This window comes from Polypterus senegalus, chromosome 1 (genome assembly GCF_016835505.1).
Source record: "Polypterus senegalus isolate Bchr_013 chromosome 1, ASM1683550v1, whole genome shotgun sequence".
NCBI lineage: Eukaryota > Metazoa > Chordata > Cladistia > Polypteriformes > Polypteridae > Polypterus > Polypterus senegalus.
In genome coordinates this window covers 201,283,777-201,304,998 of record NC_053154.1, presented here as the reverse complement: position 1 = coordinate 201,304,998, position 21,222 = coordinate 201,283,777, and the positions used below count along the sequence as shown (strand labels likewise).

At 41.2% G+C, this 21,222-nt stretch overlaps 1 protein-coding gene across 1 annotated transcript in view; it reads right to left on the bottom strand.

Annotated features, from left to right (window-relative positions):
* LOC120537905 (pyruvate kinase PKM-like) overlaps positions 1-9,783 on the bottom strand; it is a 66,561-nt gene extending 56,778 nt beyond the window's left edge. Inside the window, exon 1 of the mRNA XM_039767180.1 lies at positions 9,662-9,783. The gene's annotated coding sequence lies outside the window, so the exon portion shown is untranslated. The remainder of the gene's footprint in view (positions 1-9,661) is intronic.
* Positions 9,784-21,222: the final 11,439 nt, after the last annotated feature.

The following is a 21,222-nucleotide window of genomic DNA, read 5'->3' as shown; positions in this document are numbered from 1 at the left end:
GATTTATCGGAAGAAATTACAATGTTGGCGGCCCTTTTAGACTCCGATATAGATGAAACTGTTTTTGAAATTATCGAAGAACAGGTGGAACGGACTCTACTGCACTCCAGTTCAGGTGATGCAGTACCCTGCTCTGGACGTCCATCCTTTGACATTCCAGCTGAGTCAATAGAACACCTTGAAGAAACATTGTAATTTCTTCCGATAAATCTTCAATTCTCTCTGAAATAGGTAATATCTTCGGCAGAATCCATTTAATCGGCAGTAGTAAGCATTTTTCTAATTAATTCTTGTGCTATCGATTCACCAATCAGTAACTAGAGGGCGTTAGAGCCCACCCTCTCAACTTTGACGAGTGAAAGTGACAGTTTTATTTCGTCGTATTTCATGACGATTTGCAGGAATGTTACGGACAAAATGAAATAAATAAATAAGCAACGAAAAACATATTTCGTGACACATTTATTTATTTATGCTCTCATTTCATGACATTTATTTATTAAGGCTCTCATTTCATGACACATTTATTTATTTATGCTCACATTTCACAGTACTTATTTATTTACGCATTTATTTATTTCATTTTGTCCGAAATATTCCTCCATAGATTACCATCTTGGCGGCATGCTAATCAACAGGTACTGGCTGCAGCGTGGTGGGAATAATTGGGGATCGGATTAGTACTAGGCGATTTTTTTGGGAGGGGTGGGGTTGATGAGAAACGATTGCTGGGGAGAGAGGAAAGGAAGTGAGATGGAATGGCAGCATCAACCGTGCTGACAGCTGTAAGAAAGAACAGGGCGAAGACAGCATGAATAGATCAGTGTGATGATAATGCTCATGTCTGCTCATGCAGAGTGTGCAAGAGTGAGAGGGCCCACCAGAGCTGAAGGAAGCAAAAGCGTAATGGCATTTATAAGAAGAGCAAGATGCTCCGAGAGTTTGGCTACTGTTGAGTGGTAGCTTGGATCTGCTGAAGGATCAGAATGTGGCAAGTTGCATCATGGAAGGAGCTAGGGTGCAACGCCATTCAATAGATGGGTAACGTGCCATAGGAGCTGCTGGAGACCACTAGTTGGATCCACTTGCTGGACTGGGAATGCAACAGGCTGCGACCTTGATGTCTCCCATAGTCTAGACAAGAAAAAGAAAGAACAAAGGAGAGATGAAAATTGAGGAAGTAAGGAGAACAAAAGCAGAAAGGACAGAATCAGGTTAGTAGCCAGTGAAGTGAAAAGGTGATGAAATGGTCAGGGGAAATTCCTTGATGGTGCTAAATGAGAAGCACACCTGGGGTGGACTGGAGGATCCCACAGACACCAAGGTATAGGAAGACTGACTCAGGTCAAGGAGGGGCTCCTAGGGATTCCACAGACATCAAGATATAGGGAAGACCAAGTTGGGATCAGGCTCCGGCTTAGAGCGATTATGAATGGGATGGGAGGCAAGGAGGACTGCTTTTGCCAGGTTCTCACCCCCACTGAGCATGCCTTGCAGGTAAAGAGAGAAATACTGGGGAAGAGAGCAAGGACAATTCTGACTCTGGTTTTATCTTTGATTTTAATGGATTATTTATTGACTATTATTTGGATTATTAACTTCCTCAGTTACTGGATTTAATTGGATTATTTATTGAAAAGATTTGGATATTCCTTGAATAAATCTGCCCAATGCACTTTTGATCTATATCTTATTGTTTATGTGTCCTCATTTGCATTAGTCCATCCTCAGTTTCCTGACCCAGGTTCAAGAAATGTCAAAGCAAGGAACCTGGGCATCACCAAGATATGAGACAGACAAACTTCTCTTCCTATCATGGTGTCAAAGACACCAGTGTTCCTAATTACTCATCACTGCATTAAATGCTTTTACTTCCAAATAAGCAGCCATTGGTTGTAAGCTCTCATGCCCACAGAGCCCACACTTATTACTAAAGACAAAATCAACCGGTTTGATTTTGTTGGAGCGAGTCATGAACAAGTTGGACTGTGTCACTTAATGTGTCATAATAGACAACTGCATTTGCAGAAGCATGCCGCCAGCTCTCCATGATTATGTAAATGAAGACTACAACTGAACATCACTGGAAAGGTTATGTAATGCGACATAGCCTTAACTGTGGGTGCGACTGTTCTTTTTTTACGGAGTACGAATCCATCAACCTACATAATCCTCAAACCTGCTTAGTACATTTTTGGGGTTGCATGAGTATGTACAAATATAATTACATAAATCCTTACACTGGCTCCAGGGTTAAGTTTAGGGCAGATTTCAAAATCCTCCTTTTAACATATAAAGCATTAAATGGTCAAGGTCCGACTTACTTGTCTGAACTGATCATGACTTACAAACCTGAGCGCACATTAAGATCTCAAGATCCCTGTCTGCTTATGATTCCAAGGATTAATAAAATAACAGTGGGAGGTCGAGCTTTTAGTTACAGGGCCCCTGTGGAACTGTGGAATGGTCTTCCTGCTTCTATAAGAAATGCCCCTTTGGTCTCAGCCTTTAAATCCCGGCTGAAGACTCACTACTTCAGTTTAGCATATCCTGATTAGAGCTGCTGATTAACTGTACAGACTGCATCTCTGTTGTTAGTCATTAGCACTAAAACATACAGTAAGTAACATGATAGTTATAATTGAATACTAACCCTCACCTATTCTGTTTCTGTTCTCGGTACTCAAATGTGGCAATTGGTGCCACGGCCCACCTGCCAAGTTGTTTGCCTGCCTGTGGTAAAGTCATCCCTGATGGAGGATCGCAGGAATCATGGGAAAGAGGGGTCCTTTCATCGAATTGGCTGACCCAGCACTGTTTCAGCCGTGGAATGGCCAAATGGGGGAGGCAGCTTGATGGATGAGGTCTCCAGGACTCTAAAAATATACAAATCTTATTATGTGAGATCATCTACTGTTAAATTCTGCTCTGTACTTCTAAAACTTATTTTTATGCTGTATTGAGGATTTGTTCTGTTGCGTGTATTGTATTGACCCCCTTCTTTTGACACCCACTGCACAGGGGTCTCTCTTTGAACTGCCTTTCCCAAGGTTTCTTCCATTTTTCCCTACAAGGTTTTTTTGGGAGTTTTTCTCAGAGAGTCAAGGCTGGGGGGCTTTCAAGAGGCCCATTCCTATTAAAGCCCATTGCAGCACTTCCTGTGTGATTTTGGGCTATACAAAAATAAACTGTATTGTATTGTATAAATGTTTAAATTGCCATCATTATGGGTAGCACAGTGCTTCACAGATCCAGTACCTCCTAGGCTTGAATACCTCAACTGTTCATTGTCTGTATGGAGTTTGCACATTATCCCTATGACCATGTGTGTTCTTCTTTGGGAACTTGTTGTCCCAATCACGGGTTCTAAATTTGGCCCATGGAGGCGAGTGTGTGAGTCATCTCTATGATGAACTGGCACACTGTCCAAGATGCTACTAAATAAACCTAAATTTAATATTTATTTAACAGAAAACCATTACTGATTATAATTACAAATGGAAACCATTTTTTTTCCTCAAAATGTACTGTTAATTTGTAAAAAGCAACCACTCTTGGCACATGAACTGACACAATATCTAAACTGAGAATGAGAACTTTGAACACTTCGTTCAGTGATATGCTGGCACACAGTCGCCTCACAGTTCAACTGCATAATCTGCTGGCACTTGATCACGTCAAACCCACCTATTCATCATCACTCCACTGTGATGCCAACCTAGAAGTCACCTCAGGCCACAAAATGAACGCAAGTAACCTCTCATGGACAGTAGGCAGCAATAGCAAGCAAGGTAAGAAAAAGAATTGTGTTAGAATCTTGACAGACTCTATAACCTCACTTAAAAGAATCAGGCATGAGCAAGGTGCCAGTGACATAAAAAGGGAAGGACTAAAAGCATTACAATTTACCAGTTACATATTGCAAACCAAGTGAGGGTAGCAGTAGATGAGGTCATTTGCACAATAAAAGCTGAAATTTGTAATATTTTACTTCAGCTGAACCACTACTTCAATATCTGTGATGGTCAGTACAGTCTAACCGACTCACCCTCATTTTTGAAAGTGGCAGTGGGGGGCACTGGAAGTGCCTTCATCCAATTAACTTGTTGAGCAGGTGTTTAGTCATGGAGGGGTGATAATGTGACCACAAAGTTCACAAATAAGTGATAAACTCCACTGAAAGTGCAATGCATTCTAAAGACAGGAAATTGAAATGTTTTGTTAATAAATATGCAAAATTATACAAAGACAATATTTTAAAATGTGAATTGATTATATAACAGTACTCTGAGTGGGTGACACATTGGCAGCTTCAAGCAAGAACTCCCTGCATGGAGTATACATGTTCTCCCCATGTCTATATGAATTTCCTCCTACAGTCCACAGAAATGCAAGATAGATGGATTATCAACACTAAATTGGCACGAATGGGGGTCTGCGCATTTGCCTGTGACAAACTAGTGCTATGTACAGGAACTGTTCCTGCCTTGTGTCTTATGCTTACTGGGAACATGGATAAGAGAGACTCTGGGGTGGCATGGATTTTTTTATATTATTATAAATTTTTTATATTAAACACACTGCACTTAGACTGTATACTATCAATTTTTCAGTGTCCTCGTATGCAAATTACTTAACACAATTTTATATATCAGTCCATGTTCTTTCTTTGTGAAAATGTATTCTTAGTTTAGATGATGCCATGTTACACACAATATCGTAATTAGATTAATTGAAGATAGTTAAGACCAAAGTAAAAAAAAAAAGAACTAAGCTTTGAATTGACTAACTTTATTAACTCCAACAACTCGACTTCAATGTACAAACCGGATTCCAAAAAAGTTGGGACACTAAACAAATTGTGAATAAAAACTGAATGCAATGATGTGGAGATGGCAAATGTCAATATTTTATTTGTAATAGAACGTAGATGACAGATCAAACGTTTAATCCGAGTAAATGTATCATTTTAAAGGAAAAATATGTTGATTCAAAATTTCACGGTGTCAACAAATCCCAAAAAAGTTGGGACAAGTAGCAATAAGAGGCTGGAAAAAGTAAATTTGAGCATAACGAAGAGCTGGAAGACCAATAAACACTAATTAGGTCAATTGGCAACATGATTGGGTATAAAAAGAGCTTCTCAGAGTGGCAGTGTCTCTCAGAAGCCAAGATGGGTAGAGGATCACCAATTCCCACAATGTTGCGCAGAAAGATAGTGGAGCAATATCAGAAAGGTGTTACCCAGCGAAAAATTGCAAAGACTTTGCATCTATCATCATCAACTGTGCATAACATCATCCGAAGATTCAGAGAATCTAGAACAATCTCTGTGCGTAAGGGTCAAGGCCGTAAAACCATACTGGATGCCGTGATCTCCGGGCCCTTAAATGACACTGCACCACAAACAGGAATGCTACTGTAAAGGAAATCACAGAATGGGCTCAGGAATACTTCCAGAAACCATTGTCAGTGAACACAATCCACCGTGCCATCCGCCGTTGCCAGCTGAAACTCTACAGTGCAAAGAAGAAGCCATTTCTAAGCAAGATCCACAAGCTCAGGCGTTGTCACTGGGCCAGGGATCATTTAAAATGGAGTGTGGCAAAATGGAAGACTGTTCTGTGGTCAGACGAGTCACGATTCAAGTTCTTTTGGAAATCTGGGACGCCATGTCATCCGGACCAAAGAGGACAAGGACAACCCAAGTTGTTATCAACGCTCAGTTCAGAAGCCTGCATCTCTGATGGTATGGGGTTGCATGAGTGCGTGTGGTATGGGCAGCTTGCATGTCTGGAAAGGCACCATCAATGCAGAAAAATATATTCAGGTTCTAGAACAACATATGCTCCCATCCAGACATCATCTCTTTCAGGGAAGACCCTGCATTTTTCAACAAGATAATGCCAGACCACATTCTGCATCAATCACAACATCATGGCTGCATAGGAGAAGGATCTGGGTACTGAAATGGCCAGTCTGCAGTCCAGATCTTTCACCTATAGAGAACATTTGGCGCATCATAAAGAGGAAGGTGCGACAAAGAAGGCCCAAGACGATTGAACAGTTAGAGGCCTGTATTAGACAAGAATGGGAGAGCATTCCTATTTCTAAACTTGAGAAACTGGTCTCCTCGGTCCCCAGACGTCTGTTGAGTGTTGTAAGAAGAAGGGGAGATGCCACACAGTGGTGAAAATGGCCTTGTCCCAACTTTTTTGGGATTTGTTGACACCATGAAATTCTGAATCAACATATTTTTCCCTTAAAATGATACATTTTCTCAGTTTAAACTTTTGTTCCGTGATTTATGTTCTATTATGAATAAAATATTAGAGGTTGGCACCTCCACATCATTGCATTCAGTTTTTATTCACGATTTGTATAGTGTCCCAACTTTTTTGGAATCCGGTTTGTAATCTTTATAACTTGACTCTTGATATGAAACTTGAAGGGAAGAACTTGAGGCTTACTTGAGACTTGGACATGCAAGGCTTAGTCCCACCACTGTGATTAGGAGTCCATACATTTCTACGGACACCAGTAACCGAACACTTGCTTCCAACTCGGACTCTACAGCCCTGAATACAATCTGGTTTTCTACAAACATCTCCATGACTTAAGGTTAGGTAAACTGGAACCTCAAAACTATCCCTGTGGGAGTCAGCATGTATTTGTGCGAGTGTGTTCTGAAGTGAATTGGCAGAGCATCTAGGCTTTCTTCCTGCCTTGTGCTTGATAATGCCTGTCTGGGTTGTACCATCCCATCATTCTTAAGTGGCCATGCAGATATGAAAATTAAAGGAAGAACCTCTAAATGTTAAATAAATTTTAGTTCACCAACAGCCACCCGCTACAAATATTGCTGCAAAAAAATAAGCTCCGAGGATGTTCCCAGAAGGTCCCAAAAGTCCTTTGGAACATAGTAGTATTAACAACCCTTAACCATTACTTTGCAGGGTTCCCAAAATTTTACTTGTGACATTTCTCATGGGTACACTGCAGACAATGCTCTTTAGAGGTTTATTTGTAACAATTCCTTTCCAGTACTTCAAACAATACCTTAACCTAGACACACATTCAGGTCATCACTCCACAGACAGTAGAATTAAGCTAAAACAAAGGAGCATTTTCTATTTTTTTTTTCTCTCTCTCTCTCTACAGGGTTTCAGGAAATGGGAGGATAGAAACAGGAATAAGGAGAACAAATCAGGTAAGACGATTTTTTTGAGTTTTCCTATAAATATTAGTTATGTATTTTAATGTATCCTTGTTTATCATGGTGCTGGAGATTTGCATGTTGGTCAGACATGCAAGAATTCCACTACTTTTACTAATACTATTACTACTTTGTTAGTTTAAAAAACTAAACAGACATCTGACTATAAACGCTTTCTGCTACAGAGTGGGCTATTTTATTAAACTGTATCATATGGGTTTAGAAGAGAATGGAACAGATATCAAATAAAAATGTTGATTTGGAGCACCTAAACAGGATTTTATATTGCAAAATTTCCAGGGTCACTTAGGCCCATCAGGAGATAACTTGGGGACTTTTCTTTTCCAGGGGGATTCATTTACCACAATGTGACTTTCTCATGTATATTGTGTTGTACAAGTGTTTAAATAATCATCATCATCTTCCTCCACCTCCTGAAGGGTGAATAGTACCCAATTCATTTTTAGCCCTCTCTGCATAGCTTACAGTGCTTCTTCTGAAGAAAACACAAGCACCTTCTTTTCAAGTGCTGATATTTCAAAAATAATAGAGGGACATCTGTTCACATTGTCTGGCTTCACTTTCTGTTGCTCGGGATTGTGTGCAGTGACTGAATCAAATCAAATAAGGGTTGCTGCCTGTTCGGCGGTCCTTCTGACAAATTAAGCTTTTTAGGAAATGAGGACCAAGCATAAACATTTCCAAAGGTCCTATAAACCTTAATTGGACTAACCACAACATTTTTAAATGTTCTACCAATGTTATGAACTTAACATTTTGTCATAATCAAAAACGTATCTATCAAACAGGACGGTATCAAAATTTATTAACGTTTACATATGATCAAAAAAAAGGACCAAATAAAACATTCCCTGAATTGAACCAAATGTTATAACCAAAGGAGAACAATATACTAACAGTCCAAAAAGTCCTAAAAAACAAAGGAAGGAAATATTATGTGGTGACCAAAGAGGGACAAAACATAATCGTCCCTTATACATCTCTACATACTGTAAAATTCTAAAACTTGCTTAACCTGGAGGAACACCAGAGTCCCTTGATAAAAACTGATCTTTGAGGAAAACATGCAAACTCTTCTCATTTTCTGAAACTGCTTTTCCTGGTGAGGGTCGCGGTTGGCAGCAGACAACGCAGATCAGCCCAAAAAGTCCCCTGTCCCCAGCTACTGATTTCATCTCTTCCTGGGGATTTCTCAGGCATTCCTAAGCCAACTGAGATATATTACGAGTTCAGTGTATCCTGGGTCTGCAGCTGGATCACCACCCTGCGGGATGTCCATGGGATTCAAACCCATAGTCTGTGAGGCAGAAGCAATAACCATTATGCTAACATGGCATTCAATGCATTATGTAAAGATCAGTTTCAAACCAGAATGTAGGCCACAATGTTACTCTGTCTAGAGTGTATTAGTTTATATTGACACTTTATGCATGTAAATATATATATATATATATATATATATATATATATATATATATATATATATATATATATATATATATATATATATATATGTATATATATATATATAGTGACCAAAGTGGGACTAAAGAAAAACATTCATGAAAATGTTTTTGTTAATTGTTTATTATTTATGATCATTACAATGAAAAACAAAGTGAAACAAAAAGCACAGCTGTGTGACACTCATCTCAGCTCAGCTCATACGTTGGTAGTGCTGTGTTGGATCAACTGTTGTGCTTGCGTCTGCCTGTGTGTTCAACTGATTTTCCACTATATCTTCACAAATGTGGGGCAATTCCAAATGGGCCCTTCTGCGTGCGAGCAGGTCCTGCGATGAACTTGAGCCCAATTCATGGCCGATTCCTATCTTGCACTTGATGCTGCTAAAATAAGCTGTCCCCCGTACCCCGGGTTGGATTGATTGAGTTTGTGAGTTAAGAGGAAAGGGGTGCTGAATCATGGAAACACGCAGTTAAAACTAAAACACGTCTTGAATTAAGTTAAAACGCGAGGCCCCGATTTCGCTGAACTGGCCACAGACTGACCAGTGTAGCCTCACAATGATGAGGTGGAAACACATCGAGGGTAGAGTCGAATTATCAAGGGTAGGGCCCAAGGTAAAGGGCAAAAAAAAAGTGCCATCGCCGCATATTTTGTGACACTTCGCCATTATTGCATAAGGGCCACAGTAACGAACTTGTGCAAACAACTCCGGACGGGGCGGTTGGGCTTCGCTTGTAAGCGGAGGAAGGGTCAGGGTGTAGCGCGAGCCCCCACCATTCTATTAAGTAACAGCCCTCTCTGAATTTCCACTACGGGAGTATGGAGTGAGTTAAAAAAAAAAAAAGTAACGAAAATGCAAGGTTAAGACGTTTGTGTTACATTTCCATCGACTTTCAAAATACAGAGAAAGCAAATCGTGTACTATTCATTATTTACACGTCGTTGTAAAAAACGTACCTTTATCTTGCCTGAAATGTACTGAAGAACGGACTCTGCAGCCAAAACCGAGAAACCCCTACACTCCACTTGAACGTGAGAAGAAAAGGGAAGTAGAGAAAGCACGACAGCAGCAGGGGGAGGCGCGGACCTCCAATTTCAAGGCTCTGCTGCCCTCTTTTGGCAAAATGTGATTACTGCACTTGCGGTTTCGGCTTCTTTCTGATAGCCACCCTTGTCAGGATATTGGGTTAGAAAGGACGTCTCGGTGGGAGGAGCGTGTTGTCAGATTGATGTGGATGTAACTAGGCGCTCCCGATCTCTGTATTGTACTACATTTTATTATTGCTCGTCTCATACTCTTAAACACATCACAGCCCTTCTTCTCGGGCGTGTGTATGTGTACGCGGCGGATCCGTGTCCGGCTTTGTCTTAATTAGTCGAGGCCTTGAAGTCTGCTTTGTGTGGACAGTTATAAATCGGAGGTGGGATCTACAGGGCAGGGGAAATACCTCTAGGAAGCAATTAAATGGGCAATGAAGCCATACATGACTTTTCAGATAGTTGCATGTAGTACTAGGGTGTTGTACCGTATTAGCCATTATGGATGTAGTCTGAAGTCTAGCAAAATTACACCTTTTATTGGCTAACTGAAAAGATTTCAATATGCAAGCTTGCGAGAAGAAGGGGCCTGAGTTTAATCTTTTTAGTTAGCCAATAAAAGGTGTAATTTTGCTTGACTTCTCACTACAAATCTTGCATTAAACAGAATTTAAAAAATAAAAATAAAAACTGGATTTGGGCAGTGCATGTAGCCAGAAGACCGGGAAGTAGGCAGACAACAGAAGTTTGAATTTAGATTCTAATAGACAAGAAAATACCAAAGAGGCGTCCAAATTCAAGATAAGTGGAAGAAATTAAAAATTGCACTGGTACAACCTGGATGCAAGAGACAAAAAAATGTCACACATTTTGATGAAAGCAATGAATTACAAATACAGAAAGCTGGATTGCTTAGCATGCCCTAATGGAACAGACTTCATCCCTTAACATCACCCTTTGCTTGCGATCGTACCCATACTCTCCATATCTTCATGCTTGCAAAATGCTTAGCAGACTTCTTGTGTCTTATGGCACCATGACAATTTTCCTGCAGCTTACAGGCCCCTTCTCCATGCAGTGTTTTTATGAACTTCGAAAAGATGGGGTCCTTTTGGTAGGTCAGTGTCACTCACTGATATGTGTCCCTGTGCAGTCTGAAACCGATCAATTGCAAAAAATATAATGAGCTGTAGTCACAAAAATCGTTAGATAATTGTAGTCAGTCATTTGGAACTGATAGATGTATAGATAGATAACATTTACACTCTAGCTGTGTGTGGGCTAATTATGGAGTAGCTGTTTTAATGATTTAACATGTTTGCTGGTTTTCTCAAAGTAAAAATAATCACTGATAAGAATGTTTAGCTTGGTTGAAGGGGAATAGCATGTTACCTTCTAATCAATTAACATTTTCCAGTTACAGTGTGAATTAGTTTATAATTAAAAAGATTGATTGGAATACAGCCATTTTCACACTGCAGCCGATCAAGTCCTGGCTTGCCAATCATTGAAGAGGAGTCAAAATGGACATGTGGCTATTATAGTTTGCATTAAGCAACAATAAATTACATGGGTAAGGAAAACCTATGCTTGTAAACATTTAAAGAAGCTAAACATTATTTACTCAACATTTATGTTTGTTGTCATTGTTCATTGAGAACAAAATTATGTAACAATTGTCAATAGAAACCAAAATCACCAACCCACTGAATGCTGGATTCAACATCACAGCAAAAATCAAAATCAAAAAATTGAAATTCCAGGCTGTTCCAACTTGTGAAAATTTAATGTGACACAGTAGTGTGTATGTCCTCCATGTGCCTGTATGAACTCACGACAACGTCTGGGCATACTTCTGATGAGACGGCGGATGGTGTTCTTGGGGATCTCCTCCCAGACCTGGATCAGGGTATCAGTGAGCTCCTGGACAGTCTGTGATGCTACTTGGCAGCATTGAATGCACCAATGCATAAAGTCCCCGACATTCTTAATTGGATTTAGGTCTGGGGAATGTGTAGGCTAGTCAAGGGCATCAATGCCTTCTTCATCCAGAAACCACCTACACACTCTCGCCATATGAGGCCCGGTATTGTCCTGCAGTAGGAGGAACCTAGGGCCCACTGCACCAGAGTAAGGTCTAAAATTTGCTCTGAGGATTTCATCCTGGGAGCTAACAATGGATAGGGTACCATTGCCTATCACATGGAGGTCTGTGTGAACCTCCGAGGATATGCCACCCCAGACCACCACTGACTGACCATCAAACTGGTTACCCTGGACGATGTTGCCGGCTGAATAATGTTCACCTTGGTGTCTTCAGACTGATTCACGTTTGTCACATGTGCTCAGTGTGAAACAGCTCTTATTTGTGAAGAGAAGGGGGCATCAATGATAAAGCTGCTAATTGTGTTTTCTTTGGCAAATGTCAATCAAGCTGCACTGTGATGGGCTGTGAGCACAGGTCTTACTAGAGGACATCAGGCTCTTATGCAACCCTCATAGAGTCTGTTTCTGACAGTTTGGTCAGTAACATGAACACCAGTAGCCAGCTGGAGGTCATTCTGTAGGGCTTTGAAAGTGCTGCTCCTGTTCTTCCTCACACAGAGGAGCAGATTTTGGTCCTGCTGCTGAGTTGATGCCCTTCTACAGCCCTGTCAAGCTCTCCTTGTGTAACACTCATCTCCTGATATCTCCTCCATGCTCTTGAGATTATGCTGGGAGATACAGCAAAACCTTCTTGCGACAGCACATACGGATGTGACATCCTGGAGTAGACGGACTACCTGGGAAACCTGAATCAGCTGCAGGTACCGCTTCACGCTACCAGTAGTGACAAGGACAATAGGAAAACTAGAAAAGAATCATTCAGGAAGGTTAAGGAGAAAACAATTGTCTGTGGCAACTACCTGCAAAACCATTTCCATTATGGGGGTTGTCTTGCTGTTGCCTCTCCAGTACACATGTTGTCACTTTCATTTGCACCAAAGCAGGTGAATTTGTTTCACAATCGCTTTTGCTTCCTCATAGGTTCCCTTAATTTTTTTGAGAAGAATATATATATATATATATATATATATATAGAGTATACCATGGGTAGTGCTGCTGCCTTGCAGTTAGGAGGCCTGGGTTCGCTTCCTGGGTCCTCACTGCGTGGTGTTTGCATGTTCTCCCCGTGTCTGCGTGGGTTTCCTCCCACAGTCCAAAGACATGCAGGTTAGGTGCATTGTGCTTGTTGTGTGGGTGTGTGTGTATGTGTGTGTGCTTACCCTGCGGTCAGCTGGCACCCTGCCCGGGGTTTGCGTCCTGCCTTGCGTCCTGTGTTGGCTGGGATTGGCTCCAGCAGACCCCCATGACCCTGTAGTTAGGATATAGCGTGTTGGATAATAATTGGATGGATGGATATATATACAGTGCATCCGGAAAGTATTCACAGCGCATCACGTTTTCCACATTTTGTTATGTTACAGCCTTATTCCAAAATGGATTAAATTCATTTTTTTCCTCAGAATTCTACACACATCACCCCATAATGACAAAGTGAAAAAAGTTTACTTGAGATTTTTGCAAATTTATTAAAAATAAAAAAACTGAGAAATCACATGTACATAATTTTGTGAATTTCCCCTTGGGATTAATAAAGTATCTATCTATCTATCTATCTATCTAAGTATTCACAGCCTTTGCTCAATACTTTGTTGATGCACCTTTGGCAGCAATTACAGCCTCAAGTCTTTTTGAATGTGATGCCACAAGCTTGGCACACATATCCTTAGCCAGTTTCGCCCATTCCTCTTTCCAGCACCTCTCAAGCTCCATCAGATTGGATGGGTAACGTCGGTGCACAGCCATTTTAAGATCTCTCCATAGATGTTCAATAGGATTCAAGTCAGGGCTCTGGGTGGGCCACTCAAGGACATTCACAGAGTTGTCCTGAAGCCACTCCTTTGATATCTTGGCTGTGTGCTTAGGGTCGTTGTCCTGCTGAAAGATGAACCGTCGCCCCAGTCTGAGGTGAAGAGCGCTCTGGAGCAGGTTTTCATCCCGGATGTCTCTGTACATTGCTGCAGTCATCTTTCTCTTTATCCTGACTAGTCTCCCAGTTCCTGCTGCTGAAAAACATCCCCACGTCATGATGCTGCCACCACCATGCTTCACTGTAGGGATGGTATTGGCCTGGTGATGAGCGGTGCCTGGTTTCCTCCAAACATGATGCCTGGCATTCACACCAAAGAGTTCAATCTTTGTCTCATCCGACCAGAGAATTTTGTTTCTTATGGTCTGAGAGTCCTTCAGGTGCCTTTTGGCAAACTCCAGGCGGGCTGCCATGTGCCTTTCACTAAAGAGTGGCTTCTGTCTGGCCACTCCACAATACAGGCCTGATTGGTGGATTGCTGCAGAGATGGTTGTCCTTCTGGAAGGTTCTCCTCTCTCCACAGAGGACCTCTGGAGCTCTGACAGAATGACCATCGGGTTCTTGGTCACCTCCCTGACTAAGGCCCTTCTCCCCCGATTGCTCAGTTTAGATGGTCGGCCAGCTCTAGGAAGAGTCCTGGTGGTTTTGAACTTCTTCCACTTACGGATGATGGAGGCCACTGTGCTCATTGGGACCTTCAAAGCAGCAGAAATGTTTCTGCAACCTTCCCCAGATTTGAGCCTCGAGACAATCCTGTCTCGGAGGTCTACAGACAATTCCTTTGACTTAATGCTTGGTTTGTGCTCTGACATGAACTGTCAACTGTGGGACCTTATATAGACAGGTGTGTGCCTTTCCAAATCATGTCCAATTAACTGAATTTACCACAGGTGGACTCCAATTAAGCTGCAGAAACATCTCAAGGATGATCAGGGGAAACAGGATGCACCTGAGCTCAATTTTGAGCTTCATGGCAAAGGCTGTGAATACTTATGTACATGTGATTTCTCAATTTTTTTATTTTTAATAAATTTGCATAAATGTCAAGTAAACTTTTTTCACATTGTCATTATGAGTTGTTGTGTGTAGAATTCTGAGGAAAAAAATGAATTTAATCCATTTTAGAATAAGGCTGTAACATAACAAAATGTGGAAAAAGTGATGCGCTGTGAATACTTTCCAGATGCACTGTATATAGTGTCACATGTGTGCATGGGGTACAGTTTATAGTTTACTAATTGTTATTAGAAAAACCTTTTAAAATTAAATAGCACCACTGAAATGTCTTGTTTTTCAGTTCAATAAACAAAGTAAACCGTCCTTCCTTGAGATGCAAGTTACTGACATTTCTCAAGTTCAGTTCAAAAATGGCCAACATAAAACAGTTTTCTCAAGAAATACATCAGTCTTTTGTTGTTTTGTGAAATGGAGGTTTTTTCATGCGACAGACTGCCAAGAAACTAAAGATTTCATGCAAAGGTGTCCAAAACTATGTTAAAGGAAGAGTTCAAGACAGATCTAACCAGAACAGGGAAAGAAGGGGGAAGGCCCAGATGCACAACTGCACAAGAGTTCAAGGACATCAGAATGTGTAGTCGGAGAAACAAATGATATACAGTTCTCAGTCGCCTGTTTTCTTTAACGGTACGTATCAAATCCTAGTGTCATCAGCAACAGTTAAAAGATGACTCCAGGATAATGCCCTAAGAGGCAGAGACTCAAAGATTAAAACATATATGAACCTGACAAATTAACAGAAAAAGTTAAAGTTGAGCAAAAGAAATGGAAATCTATCATATCATGCCTTTGTTCTTTTGCCTGTTTTAAACTTTTCTTTTCATGGTTGTAGTTGAGAGGCTACACAGTGACATATGAAAAAGAAAAGGTGTTTTGTAGGCCTGAAGACTGTTCATCAGAAAGAGGGACTGCACAAGGGCCATATTATTATTGGTCTAGTCAGACAGCCACATGACTGATCAGGGAAACTAAGTTGCTCATATTCGAGAGGGCAAAGAGTGAGCATGCATAGTCAGACCCTCGAATTTGAGGAAAAACTAAGCGCAGCTCAACCTACCTGGGATGCCCAAAGAATTGAAGGATGGGGGAAGGCAGATGCTTTGGGACACTGTCTCCTGTAGGACGCTAGATGGTGGATTCCCTGCAGCATAGCGGTGCCCCAGATTCCCACAGAGCACCATGGGATCTGGAGTTTGGCTTCACAGCCCTGCTGGGTACCGTGGTTGCCACCAGGAGATGCTGCAGGAAGACCTGGGAGTCTCTACTTTCTACATATCTCAGAAGTACTCGAAAGTCACGAGTGCGGAAGTCCCAAAGTACTTCTGGGCTGAAGAAAATGCAAGTTCTCCATCAGTCCCAGAAGTGCTGGGAAGTCACAGGGATGAAAGAACAGATGCACTTCCAGGTCAAGGACTGTATAAAGGACTGCTGTAAACCCAGCAAGCGAGCCAGAGTCGGGTTGCAGAGGACAGAGCTTGCGAGAGAGGAGTGGAGGTGGCACAGGAAAAGAGAGGAAAAGCAAAAGATAGGACTGAGCAGTGAGTTATTTATTGATGATTTCTGCATTATGTGCAATAGAAGGAAGAATTGTATATAAAAGCGTGTGTTTTTTGGGACATCTGAGTCTGCGTTTCTGTCTGTGTTCCGGGCATCTTCCACATGGCATCCCAGATGGGACTGCCTGCCTGTTAAAAGGCAGGGGACCCATCATAAAAATAATTTGTGGACCACCCAGCGCAGCAGAGAGAGACACACACACACGCTACTATTGCTGCACTTTCACGCACACCCAATTGAAGTGCAGTTATCTATGAGAACGTGCATAACCTGGAGAAAGCAGACAGTCTGTTTTTATGCTGATGTGCTAGTGAATGATAAGGTTCTAATATCAGACCTATTCTGGCTGCTGTCTTTTTCTTTTAACTTCAGTCACAATGTAGAGGGAAAAACAGAAAGCAACCTGCTATGTAGAATCCCTCCATAGCTGGCACTGAAGCTGCTCATTTGAATAATGGTCTGCCAGCTCACACTGCTATCTCTTCCAGTCTTCTGCCAATTGCTATCACCCCACTGATAGTCCTGAGCTAGGAAGTGGATGATTTCCAGACTCTGTTGCAAGTCCCGCACATAATGGAGCTGCTGCTAGAGTCAACACCATTACAATATTTACCTAGAAATACATTTATCTCCAAACTCACAGGCAGGTAGTTGAAGATATCTGGAAATGCATATCACATATCTCAGAATGCATTTGAGTTATATTTTGATGGTTTAGTTATTTTTTTTTAAATTGTGGTTAGGATGCAGTATTTTAACATGCCTTCACAATATTGTCTTATTAGAAAGAAAATTGTGAGTAGCCTGCAGACATGAAAATTCAATCACTGTTGGAAAGGTGTAAAAGCTGTAGTCTGTCTGGGCAGAATAATGAGGCAAGATGTAAAGAGTACATAACAACATACACACAGAATAGCACCTTTTGGCTTTTGGATTCATAAGTATAGATTTGTATTACTGGGTGGTTATTTAGATGCACACACACAACATTTGGTACAGAAAGAATCAAAACAAACGTCTGTGGACATGCAGAATGCCCGCAGATTATTGTGAACTGAAAAAAGAGCAGAAGATGATTAGAATGTTGAGCAGGCATGGTCAAAAGGGAAAAGCACAGGCCAAAAGCCAGGAGACATATTGATAACAAGCAACCAGAACTAAAGGGCAAAACGAGAGTTGAAGTGACAAACTGAAAAATGGAAAATCAAAACCTGACATTAGGACCTACTTAGATATGAAGCTAACTGACACTGAAGAAGTTGAGAATTTGCATAAAGTTTGAACTGCAGGGGGTGCCCCAGCTCCCCAAACACCCAAGACAAACTGGCACAGACACAAGAGAAAAGAGCAGAGAGTCTTTATCCTTTGAAAGTTGCTCCTTTTATCTTCCACACATGGTCTGAGAGCACTTTCTGAGTGAGACAGAAACCCCATGAAGAAGGACTCCCTGCAGCACCCCTGGTGGCTCCCATGGAACCCAAAGGGGCTGAGTTGAGGAACTCCATGTGTCACACTGCCTTGTGTGAATCCGAGGCACTGCTGCAACCCACGGGGGCTACCGTCTTTCTCACCAGGGGAGATAATGCCCTGTGCACATTCTCTCATGCTCCTTCCATTCCGTCCAGGTAAGGCTAACAGCTGTCCCTCACGCCATTGAGGGATGACTTAAAAGTGATCGCTGCCCTATTTATACAGTACATAATGTGTAGTGATATCACAGCTGCAATGGTTAAGAGGAAAAATAATGCTTTGGGTAAACAAGAACCAAACTTTTATATCCATCCATCCATCCATTATCTAACCCGCTATATCCTAACTACAGGGTCACGGGGGTCTGCTGGAGCCAATCCCAGCCAACACAGGGCACAAAGCAGGAAACAAACCCCGGGCAGGGCTCCAGCCCACTGAAGCAAACTTTTATATTTAAACTCAAAATGCAGAATAAATGTCCGAAGTACATTCTGCAAATGTAAAAAACCTAAATACACATGTAAAGATGTTTGAATATTATACTGTTGGAGAAGGTATCATGATCAATAGCCCTCATGGTGCAATAAATTCTATTCCAAAGGTTAACTCTAATTGTTCTCTACTAGGGGAACAAGAATATTATATGAGATTCCACTGCTTAAATCTCTTGGCTGGCATTATATATAGTACTACTGGTGAGATGGACATGCTAGCAGACCAGTGGACTGCTACATTGAGCAGGCCTATGGTGAAAAATGAAACTCAAACATTAACCTTGTCTAAACATGGCCAACCTTCTAAGTAAACTAATTTAGAATAAGGTTCTATAGGTAGCCAGGAAACACTTTCTGCAGGCATGAGGTCACCACAGACCTGAACAAAGGTCAGTTGTAGTCCTAAGTCATTTTTAATGCTTTCCATTGACTCACATGTTATATAAAGGTAGGTATCATACAGTTTGTTATGTTTATGACATCACCTCAATGCCAGTTCATTTTTATCTTGTTTTTGGCAGAAGAGTCTTGTTGCTAACTTGTGAGCAGCAGTAGTTTTGTTCATGATGTCATCAAGTCATTATTTAGAGTAGAGGTACCCTCATCACTGTATCTTCACTTTGGATCAAAATGCCATTTTCTACAACTGCTGAATATCTTACTTTCTAATGTTAGGAAGACCCTAAAAGATGCTTCCAGGCTTAGTGTCTGGATCCTTGCTTTATGTTCTTAACCCTGATTACTGGTTTGTGTTTAAGCTTAGTCATTTGGTTTTGACCTGTGCCTGGTCTAAGACTTAGATTTCACTTGATGATTCTTGGTGCTTCTTCTGGGCTCTCTGTTTCTCTTCACGGTCTCCTTAACACATACAACTTACAGTGGGTACGGAAAGTATTCAGACCCCCTTCAATTTTTCACTCTTTTGTTATATTGCAGCCATTTTCTAAAATCATTTAAATTAATTTTTTTTCCCTCATTAATGTACACACAGCACCCCATATTGACAGACAAAAAAGAATTTTTTGAAATTGTTGCAGATTTATTAAAAAAGAAAAACTGAAATATCACATGGTCCTAAGTATTCAGACCCTTTGCTGTGACACTCATATTTAACTCAGATGCTTTCCATTTCTTCTGATCATCCTTGAGATAACCTTCATTTGAGTCCAGCTGTGTTTGATTATACTGATTGGACTTGATTAGGAAAGCCACACACCTGTCTATATAAGACCTTACAGCTCACAATGCATGTCAGAGCAAATGAGAATCATGAGGTCAAGGGAACTGCCTGAAGAGCTCAGAGACAGAATTGTGGCAAGGCACAGACCTGGCCAAGGTTATAAAAACATTTCTGCTGCACTTAAGGTTCCTAAGAGCACAGTGGCCTCCATAATCCTTAAATGGAAGACGTTTGGGACGACCAGAACCCTTCCTAGAGCTGGCTGTCCAGCCAAGCTGAGCTACCGGGGGAGAAGAGCCTTGGTGAGAGAGGTAAAAAAGAACCCAAAGATCACTTTGGCTGAGCTCCAGAGATGCAGTCAGGAGATGGGAGAAAGTTGTAGAAAGTCAACCATCACTGCAGCCCTCCACCAGTCAGGGCTTTATGGCAGAGTGGCCTGTCGGAAGCCTCTCCTCAGTGCAAGACACATGACAGCCCGCATGGAGTTTGCTAAAAGACACCTGAAGGACTCTGAGATGGTGAGAAATAAGATTCTCTGGTCTGATGAGACCAAGCTAGAACTTTTTGGCCTTAATTCTAAGCGGTATGTGTGGAGACAACCAGGCACTGCTCATCGCTTGTCCAATACAGTCCAATTCAGCTGCAGGGACAGAACGACTGGTTGCAATCGCGGGAAAGATGAATGCGGCCAAGTACAGGGATATCCTGGACAAAAACCTTCTCCAGAGTGCTAAGGACCTCAGACTAAGCCGAAGGTTTACCTTCCAACAAGACAATGACCCTAAGCACACAGCTAAAATAACGAAGGAGTGGCTTCACAACAACTCTGTGACTGTTCTTGAATGGCCCAGCCAGAGCCCTGACTTAAACCCAATTGAGCATCTCTGGAGAGACCTAAAAATGGCTGTCCACCAACGTTTACCATCCAACCTCACAGAACTGGAGAGCATCTGCAAGGAGGAATAACAGAGGATCCCCAAATCCAGGTGTGAAAAACTTGTTGCATCTTTCCCAAAAAGACTCATGGCTGTATTAGCTCAAAAGGGTGCTTCTACTAAATACTGAGCAAAGGGTCTGAATACTTAGGACCATGTAATATTTCAGTTTTTCTTTTTTAATAAATCTGCAACAATTTCAAAAATTCTGTTTTTTGTCTGTTAATATGGGGTGCTGTGTGTACATTAATGAGGAAAAAAAAATAATTGAAATGATTTCAGCAAATGGCTGCAATATAACAAAGAGTGAAAAATTGAAGGGGGACTGAATACTTTCCATACCCACTGTATATTTTATATTTAAAACTTATTTTCACACTTTTCGTTTATATCTTTAACTTTTCATTTCAGTTCTTTAAATCAGCTGCTGGTCCATCCTGTTAGTGTTGTGCAGTTACTTTTTTTTAATTGATTTTAATTAGAAGCAAATAACATCCCATACAATCAAGTCAATCTTAACAAAGCAAAATTCAACCATCACCCAAGAAAATGAGAGAGGAGCAAGCAACTAAAACGACTCTATAAAAGGAGCAAGAAAAGAAGAGTATTCTTTTCCCAGAAATGGCAGCTTTTTCTAGATCATTAGATTTCATTAGATCCTGTCATATTTAAAAAAAAAGTTTTGAACAGATCCTCTAAGTGAGAATTTGATTTTTTCCAATTTCAAGTAGTATAGAACATCAGTTACCCACTGACATAAGAGTGGTTGGGTGGGATTCCTCCCGTTGAGCAAGATAAGTCTACATGCCAATAGTGTAGTAAAGGCAATTACAGTTTGTTTGTGCTTCTCCACTTTAAGTCCATCTGGGAGTACACCAAACACATCTGTTAGAGGATTAGGAGGGATTGTGATA